At 53.7% G+C, this 6363-nt stretch overlaps 1 long non-coding RNA gene across 1 annotated transcript; it reads right to left on the bottom strand.

Moving 5' to 3' along the window:
- Nucleotides 1-521: 521 nt before the first annotated feature.
- LOC127484472 (uncharacterized) lies at nt 522-2916 on the bottom strand. The gene is made up of 3 exons (XR_007911501.2): nt 2787-2916; nt 2238-2317; nt 522-650 (listed from the first exon to the last, which is right to left on the bottom strand). It is a non-coding gene; the product is annotated as an uncharacterized lncRNA (long non-coding RNA).
- Nucleotides 2917-6363: the final 3447 nt, after the last annotated feature.

Raw genomic sequence — 6363 nt, 5'->3', positions numbered from 1 at the left:
ACCCCTTCCTAGTCCCAGGACACGTGATGGGCACCCCCCCCCAGCATTTTGATGTGATGTGTAAGAGAGCTGCAGTCCCTGGGCAGTGTTCCTAGAAACCGGGGTGTCACAGAGGCTCACTAAGGACTTGGTCTTCCCACAGCTGTGATGGATTTTTACCTGGGGAAATTTCACCTTTCTGAATCTTACAATTAGAAGAAAGGAAGGGAACCTTTTGTTGTTGTTGTCTGGTAACTTAGGAAGAAACTTTTTTTTTGGAAGAAGGCCCCTGTTTATTATCTGAACCACAAAAGTTCAAGGAACATTTTGGGTTCTGTGTAGAGGGAAGATGAGAGAGATGGAGGCAAGGTCTTATCTCCCCCGCAGGGTCCAGCTGAGAAGGATGGGCAGCAGGCAGAAGGGGGCTCGGGTGTGTGTCTTTTATCTCTGCCTTTGCTGGGGTTCTGGGGAAGGCAGACGAGTAAGAGGAGAGGGTCTGTGCACACTGCTTGGGGAACTCACCCTGGGGATGAGTTCGCCTTGGAGGCTGGGCAGAAGTTCTGAGGTTTGGGACGGGCACCTCTAGCAGGCATACGGGTTCCTGCTGGCCACGTGTCTTCTTCCAGATTCTGCGGGAGGGTAGGGAGCTGCTGCTGTGCTGTACGTGTTACCTGTTTGGAGAGTGAGAGTTTCGATGCTATTATAAGTCTTAGGGGGTCCGGAGAGAGTGAGCCAGCCTCAAAAGCTCAGTAATAATAGCCAACATTTGGATGGCATTTACTCTGCACTAGATATTATTCTAAGCACTTAGACATTTTAGATCTTTTCCACTTCCTACCAGCCCTCTGAAGCTTGCCCTGTTTCCCCCATTTACAAAGAAGTAGAGGCAGAGAGCCGGCGACAGCCACAGCCGATGGACCTGGGACCTGAACTGTGGGAGTCTGATCCCCAAGTCCATGATCCTCACCCATCCTGGTGACCTCATGAGGTAGATTTTTTTAAGAGAACCACACAGGGTTACTTAGGAGCAGTCGCCCGAAATGCAGGCTCTGCCAAGTTTCTCTCTGCACACCCAGCAGGATCCTTAAGTGGTTGTTTGCTCAGCAGCCACAAACCCAATTTTAATACCAACCTTTCACAGGCACAATTGGGAAAGTGCCACCTGTTGCAAGAATACAATGGAGTCAGATGTGAGTTTGAGGCCATGTGCCAGTCTTATTTACCCACATCCCTGCTGCTGGCTGGACGAGCAGTCTTCTAAGAAGGAACCACAGGAGTTCACCTAGTGAAGTCTTTGGTCCTAGCCTTTGCTAGCAACTTGTGATAGCTAAACAGTGGTTTGGGCTCAAGTGGCTGCTCTGGGCTCAGGTTCTGCTCTTGTCTGTGAGGATCCAGGCCCTCGTGTCCATCCACCCAGCACATTCATTGAGCATCTGCTGGGCTGCGAACTGGCAGCAGTGTATGTAGCCCGTTAGAACCTTCTAGAAGCTCAGGATCTGGCCGAAAGGTGATGCACAAAGCCCAGATAACCCCAAAACACAAGGACGTGTTGAGATCTGAGACCAGGCCTGACTGTGGGGTTTGAGATCCGGCAGCAATGTAGCTGTGAAAAACTGGTGAAACACTCGTTGGAAGGCCTGGACTCCCTCAGGTTCCCAGCTCCAGCGAGGAGCCGCCCAGCAGGGGAAACACTTCATCGAGCGTGTCCACAGCGGGAAGGGTGTGTGTGGCAGAAGCACAGCCGGCAGCAGGAGCAGCAGCTCTGCGCCAGCCCATTGCTCCTGGGAGAAGCTGCCTTTGCATCTGGACATTTGTCTTTATTTCTTCCCCACTGTTCCAAGCTTTGTATGGAAACATGGTAGAGCGATGGCTTAAAACTTCTTCATTCACCAGGGAAAGGTGGGGAAGACAGGGAAAGAAGTGGTGGGAGGGAGGGAGGGAGGGAGGGAGGGAGGGAGGGAGGGGTCAGTTTGTGTAGGAGGAAGACTGATGCCTGTCTTCATAGAGGTTCAGTTTCATGCTTATCCTAGACACCTCCTCAGGCCAGAAGCTCCCTCTAGGGGCCATCTCATTTGTTTTCTACCTTTGGTGACAAAACCTCCTTTTGGTTTTGTGATGTCAGGGTTCACAGCAGGTACCACCCTTCCAGAAGCTGGTGTCAGTGGAAAGTGTGCGTTCATTGCAGAAACTGAGACGCTCCCAGGTCAGCCCCACCCTGCCCCACCCCGGCCGTGGTAACATGTCTTCGCCGAGTTCACCTGTTCCATTTTCCAGGTTGGCTTTTGGATGCTTGCAGTCTCTTCCAGTGTGAGCTTCAGAGAATGAAGCTTTGTGTCGACTGCAAGCAGAAATCAACAGCCCTGAGTCATTTTCCCCGTGGGCCACTTCCCCTGGGCCTGCCCTTCTGCAGTGCCGAGCACCCTATCATCCACTGAAAATACCCCCACAAGCTGGCCGAGCTCCTCCATGCGCCCCAGGCTGCTGGGAGAGGCATCCGCGAACGCGGGTCCTGCTTTTGTGCAGGAGACACCAGTGTCTGCTCCAGACCGCCAGGCGGCGTCACCTGCAGGGACATCTGTAGGCCTTCGGGCCGTTCCTCCTTCGTCCTGTTGCCCTTCGCAGTACCCCCTCACAGCACCTCGAGGGGAGGAGAGCTGAGCCCTGCACCCCTGGAGGTCCCCATGTCTACCCGGAAGACCACACTTCTTCTGTGTGGGCCCCTGTCTGTCCCCGCCTCCCCGTCTTCTCCAACCACCCTCGTCCTGCCCTCTTCCCAGGTCAGCAGGGGAGCCTGCATCTGCTCTCACCCCGTCTCTCTTGGTTCCTGGTCGAGACATGCGGCAGCCACTGTCCCCTCTGGAAGAGTACTATGGGGACTGTTATTATCCCATTTTATAGATGGAGATACTGAGGCACAGAGAGGTTAAATTACTCCCAAGCCACACAGCCGGTATTTGAACCCAGGAGATCTGACTCAGAAGCCCATACGCTTCCATTACTTCACCCTTTTCTCACCGTCACCCACCCTGAACTTGAAGGGGTTTTGAGGACCCTGAGCCCTAAAATATTTGGGTCCTCCTTTTAAAGGCTGATGTGATGCAATTATAGCAGCAGTGAGCACCAACCAAATGATCCTTAGGCTTTTCATCAGCACTTGCATGTGAGATTACAGCTCTGGCACAGGTGCCTCTGCAGAGCTGTTGAGTAACCGGCCTGTTGTCTGATACCTGGAAGGCAGCAGTTTGATGAGCGCATCTTCACCTGAGCTCATGCCTGTTGGTACAAGGGCTGTGTGTGCTAATTTGCTTATCTCTTTAGGAATTCCAGGGTACTGAGAAAGCTGATAGAGAGCTTTGCACAAAGGCCTCTAAGCTTTCTGGGAGGAAAAATGAAGGGATTTTGAGACCAGGTTCAGGGCTCAGAGGCAATGGGGATGATGAAAGAGCCCTTGTATGGCCGGTGCCGTGGCTCACTAGGCTAATCCTCCACCTTGCGGTGCCAGCACACCGGGTTCTAGTCCCGGTCGGGGCGCCGGATTCTGTCCCGGTTGCCCCTCTTCCAGGCCAGCTCTCTGCTGTGGCCAGGGAGTGCAGTGGAGGATGGCCCAAGTGCTTGGGCCCTGCACCCCATGGGAGGCCAGGAGAAGCACCTGGCTCCTGCCATCGGATCAGCGCAGTGCACCAGCTGCAGCGCGCCGGCCACGGCGGCCATTGGAGGGTGAACCAACAGCAAAGGAAGACCTTTCTCTCTGTCTCTCTCTCTCACTGTCCACTCTGCCTGTTCAAAAAAAAAGAGCCCTTGTAGCACTGTTGACAATGGAACCCATGAGGGCCCAGAGTGAGTCCCAGCCACCCCACTGCCCATCTAACTCCCTGCTAGTGCACCTGGAGAAGCAATGGAGGCCCAAGTCCTTGGCCTCTGTCATCCACATGGGAGACCTGGCTGGAGTTCCTGACTCCTGCTTTCAGCCTGGCCCATCCCTGGCCTTTGCAGCCATTTGAGTGACCGGTGCATGGAAGATCTCTCCGTCTCTCCCTCTCTCTGTGTCATTCTGCCTGTCAAATAATTTTTTTTTCAAATAGGACTGATGAGGCCGCATACCAGCATGTGGCTAAGAAAGAAAAACCATGGAATCCCTGGAAGGGGAGGAGCTTAGAGTTAAAATAGGGAGAGCCCTCCTGCCCCTACACAAGTCTGCTGCCGAAGGAAACAAGAAGTATGTGTTAGTCCTCTGTAACAAGCTGTGCAATAGAATTTCTTATGATGGTGGAAATACTCTTGTTTTGTTTTTTGTTTTTAAAGATTTATTTGTTTGTTTGAAAATCAGAGTTACAGAGAGCGGGAGAGACAGAAAGAGAGATCTGCTGGTTCAATCCCCAGATGGCCACAACAGTCAGGGCTGGGGCAAGCCAAAGCCAGGAGCCAAGAGCTTCATCCAGGTCTCCCACATGGGTGGCAGGGGTCCAAACACTTGGGCCATCTGCTGCTGCTCTTCCTAGGCATTAGCAAGGAGCTGGATCAGAAGTGGAGCCACCAGGACACAAACTGGAACACATATGGAATGCTGCCATTGCAGGTGGACAGCTTTACCTGCTATGCCACAGTGCCAGCCCTGGTGGAAATATTCCATATGGTAGCTACTGGCCACGTGAAGTGTGGCACTTGAGATGTGGCTAGTACAACCAAGGATCTGAGTTTTAACATTTTATAGAATTTGAATTTGTTTACAGGAGTTCAGCACTGTCTACGCTGGGGAGCGCAGGTTGGTAACCTTGCTGTAGTCTTTGCACAGTGGAGGTCAGGGCCAGTTAGAAGTGGTGGTTATAGATGCTCAGAACACCCTTTGCCTGCAACAGGGGTTGGTGCTTCAGTCGGGAAAGCAGACAGGCACTAAAGCCAGCCAGACATGAATCTGAATCTTGGCTCTGCCATTTGTTGACTGTGTGACCTTGGTCCAAATCTCCTTTAAATATTTAGAGTCTCAGATTCCGCATGGGTAAAATATTGGAAACAACACCTGTGAAGATGTCTCTTTCTCCACAAGGTCCTTGGGGCTTGCTTCATTTATCCACTCATTCATTCATTCAACAAATATTTACTGCACACCACCATAGTCAGGGCTTGTTTGGGGTGCAGGTGAACAAAGTTCACGCTGTCTTCACCCTCTAGGAGGTCGTAGGTTGGGATCTGTCAAATGGCAAAATCGTCCAACCCCACCGGGCTTAAATACAGTCCTGAGGACTCAATCAGACACATCATGTAAGGTGCATGCGCCTGAGTTTTTGGGGCTCTCACGACCGCTTGTCTTCTGACACGGGGCTTCTCTCCTGCTGGGGTCCTTGCTGCCTCCTGGCTGCCCAAACAGAAAGGAGACCAGACAGTCCCCAGCCTCCATCCTCTTAGATTACAGACAACTGAACGGGTCCCTCAAACCAAACTGTCAGGACGCACGCATCTCCCCCTGGCCACGTCTCTGGACTTGAAAAGGGCAGGAGACCCCCAAGCTCCCCACCTCACCCCCACCTAACAAGTCCTCCAGGAGAGTCCAGACTGGACATGTGGGAGCTGAGTCCTGTTTTCCTCTGCTCTGAGCTGGAGACCTGAATGCCAGGGTCCCCCATCCTGGGGTCATCTGGGATGCAGAGAGAGAGACTTCAACCTGACCCTAAAATAGAAGTGCCCAGGGGTTCAGGAGCCTGGGAGGTGGTAAGGAGAGGGGTGGGTGCCCACCTGCCTGCCCCACCCTCTCCCCCAGAATGCCAGCTGGAGGTTTAGTCTTCTTTCCTCCTGACACAGCGGCAGACAGGAGCGTCACTTGACCTCAGGGCACATTCCAGAATGAGGCCACAGCCAAGAATAGGGCCCAGGAACCCTGCCACCCATCCCGCCCGCATGAATCACACGCTCCCCAGATCAGTCTCCTTGGGGAGTGGTAGGAAGAGCAGCAGGAGGAGGTGTCAGAGATGGCGCCTGGCAAAAGCGGGGAAGACCTCAAAGAGACCCCGTCACAGCCCCATGGTCACCAGCACAGGAGCCCCCCCGTGGCTTGTGGTCCCTGGGTCCCTTGTTCTTGTGACAAACCCCTGGTGTACCCCGTGACCCAGGCCCCTAGACCTCGGGGAGCCCCCAGGATCAGCGCAAGCACTGAGGGAGACGGAGCCTGAGTGAGGCAGTGGCTTCCCCAAGGAGCTGAGTCTTGGAGGATGAGTAGGCTCACGGCTGATGTCTCGCTCAGGAATCTAGGCCACCGCTGCCTGTGCGTGTGATGGAAATACGTGTCACGTGGCAAGGCCATAAACAGCCCTGGGGGCGCTGCACACGACTGACCGAGGCAGGCTCTTGGATGACACCTGGGGTCTTGATGGGACTGCCGACTGCCCTGCC

The sequence above is a fragment of the Oryctolagus cuniculus genome, chromosome 17, assembly GCF_964237555.1.
Source record: "Oryctolagus cuniculus chromosome 17, mOryCun1.1, whole genome shotgun sequence".
In the NCBI taxonomy this organism is placed as follows: domain Eukaryota; kingdom Metazoa; phylum Chordata; class Mammalia; order Lagomorpha; family Leporidae; genus Oryctolagus; species Oryctolagus cuniculus.
Note: the sequence above shows the minus strand (reverse complement) of the source record. Positions and strands in the feature narration are given on the sequence as shown.